Source organism: Haliotis cracherodii, unplaced genomic scaffold (genome assembly GCF_022045235.1).
Source record: "Haliotis cracherodii isolate W230 unplaced genomic scaffold, xgHalCrac1.p SCAF_10, whole genome shotgun sequence".
Lineage (NCBI taxonomy): Eukaryota > Metazoa > Mollusca > Gastropoda > Lepetellida > Haliotidae > Haliotis > Haliotis cracherodii.
The window spans coordinates 47,899,795-47,902,888 of record NW_027266265.1 but is presented as its reverse complement, the minus strand read 5'-3'; positions in this window follow the sequence as shown (position 1 = coordinate 47,902,888).

The window sequence follows — 3,094 nt, the reverse complement described above, 5'->3', positions numbered from 1 at the left end:
AAAGGGATGAGAATAAGATGAGTGTTTGATAAGACATGTGCTCTCGGGTCTATAAGACAAACTACATCTGTGTGCCTGGGATATTACCATCACTGCAACAGATGGGGGACTGAGAATGGCGCTTGCATTATCGCGCGTGCAGACAAGGGGGTGGTTGTCAGACAAGCAGGGGCTTGTCAAGGAAACATTTTGAATACAAAATCGCATGTGATTGAAAAGAACACACGCATAAACAATACAACATCAGTGCTTTTGTCGTTCTCAACAGCTTTCATAAACATACACGAATTACTATGCACCAAAAACCAGCTTCTATTTATCTTCGATTTTTATTTACAATTTCTTCCACAGGTTATATATTTTACGCTTCGCCTCTTTTCTGATAATGTTCTAAAATCGTATTACTACGAGATAAGATATGTTGGGCCTAGGGGGATGTTTGATACAGACATTTACTTTTGATTTCGTCTCCATCATGTTTTTAACGTTGAGTACACAGACAAAGCTAGTTGCCCTTGTCTCACGTTGTTTCACGAGTGAAATTTGATAGAAAGATTCCAGACAATATTATTTTTTTCTTAAATTCACAGCAGGCATATGAATTTGCTGTATATTAATACTCATAACAATCGTCAAAATGCACATGTATCATGATAAAAGTTAATAAAAATTATGTTTTTTTCCAAATGTTGTCTCTGTTTAATAATAATAAAGATATATTTTCTTTATGGAGGAATGTACGCGTCACGCGTATATAACATTTAACCTTATATTTTACTTCTAGGTGGTACAATAAGCGTGCCACACATTTCTTTGGGTGGTATATAAATGCCAGAATGTTCCTCCGGTGCAGCGCCAGCGCCTGACAGAGTTGCGCCCCCTTGACCATTAGCTCTCGTCAGCTCCATTTTGCAGCGAGAACAGTCGGGTTCCTACCCCTCGGCGAGACTGATCATTATTGCGATATCTGATATGGTATTTGTAGGCAATGGTTCACTGATGTAGCAAAGTTAATACAAAATTACCATTTCCAATAATTGACAATATTAAGCAAATATTTTTAATCATATACGGGTAAAATGCAAATACGCCTCAATCTCTGGCAAATTTAACGAGACGTTGAAATCCTACATATTGTTCAGGTCAGGTTTGATTACAATAATTCTAATAATTACCCCGCAGTAGATTTTTAAATGACAAGCAACAAAAAATATGCTTCATTGGATGATTTAAGATGCACTTCAAAACTACATGCGGGTTACGAGTTTTATCAGTTGTCAGAATTGTTTGCTAATCAATATCAAGTTATAATTCTCATCTTACAAATCCACGAGATTGCCAACAGAGGTCGTAATGTACACATGTAGCCAGTCAACTGTCAACTGGTCGAGTAATGAGAAGAAAAATCAGTTTTCCAAAATCGCCAGAGGCAGTGAAATTGACAATGTTCACCTTGCATTAGAACAAGCTAGATATGAGGAATTCGTGTACAGCGCATCTATCATCACGTGTGATTGAGTGAAATTGACAACCTTTGACGTGTTTACACCCGCAGTGTTGCCAATAACACAAGGAAGAATCTCCTCCCCCGGGCAGAAATCAGCACGCGCTGGCCTGAGGGTGAGGCTTCGTCGACCCATACATGCGCTTATCAACCAGAAACAACGGACTTTGTTTCTCGAATTATTGATGAATGCCGAAGGCCATAGAAATTATAGCGGTAAAATCAAACTGGGCGCAAGGTTGTGAATATACATCTCTTATTGTGTGTTTATTTAATGAAGTGAGCCACTTTACTAAATGTTTATTCAATAAAGAATAAGGAGGCATTGTTCGTTAAGTTCATGCATAGAATAGTTTATTGACCTGGATTAAGATGCGCAACGGGGAAATTGAAATTACCTGACAATATTTCATAGCGGTAAACTGACACAGCCAGGCTTACAATAATACAAAAATTAATATAAAGATTTCAGTTTGGAATTATATTTTTAAACACATTATTAAAATGAACAAGCACGACTGTTAAACAATCTGTGTTGAATCGTTTCTTGATGATAATAATGAATTGTCATAGAGCTAAAAATGCATTATTACAATTGTAGAATGCTTTTACGCTGAGTAGATGCACTATATTTTTTTAAGTTCAAAATTTTAATAGATTGTATGTGTGAAATTACTTTAGACTCTTCTTTATGACGTAAATCATGACGGCCGCGGCGGTTTAACATCATATTTAGGTGTTAAATTGGGATGTTTTATAAACCCAGCATTTAGAATTGGCATTCTTTGAAATGTTACGCTTTTCCAAAGACGTCATCGTTGTTTAATACACCCAACGTACAGAATTGACATTCGTTGAAATGTTCTGCGTTTGCAAAGACGTTATCGTTGATTAACAACGCACGCTAAGTCAATGATGGGGAATTTAATTACCCTTAAAGTGAAAATACAATTTACAAAACGGTGATATGTTTTTTGAAACAGCAGCTATCATGATTCATTTAACAGGGGTGTTGGACAAAGAAAGTCGATATTTAACCGGATATACTGGTCATGAGAGTTAAAACCTAAATAACATTCTCTGCAGTAAATATATAACACTGACAACATAATTACACGCAAAGATTGCCGGACTGTGGTTAATTTAACTTTTGAGATTATTTTAATATGTTGCAACGTGAATTTCCGTTTTGGCGCGTGGTGCGAGACCAACTTGCCTTGTCACCCTACATATACATGGTGTTTGGTTTGTACACTTTCCGAAAAACATTGAGTAAAATTAGAAATCCCTGTGTTTCTAGCCTGGGCCTATTGGTGTAATTGACGATGATAAGTTGTTAATCATTTTCACTTATCTTTAATCACAGCAAACCAAATCTCCAAGCATCTGGCTTCTTTCACTTCTTATGGCACTTTGTCATGCGGAGTGGGCGGAGCCTCGTGATGCTGTCACTCAAGGCGTGTGGGCGGAGCCACGCTCCCGCAGCCGTAACCGATCGATAAAAGTCTCCTTAGCTTAGCTATCGCTTGCACCAATGAGAGAAAAGCACAGTGACGAGTTCCAATTATATGGGCGAAGTGGCGATCCTAC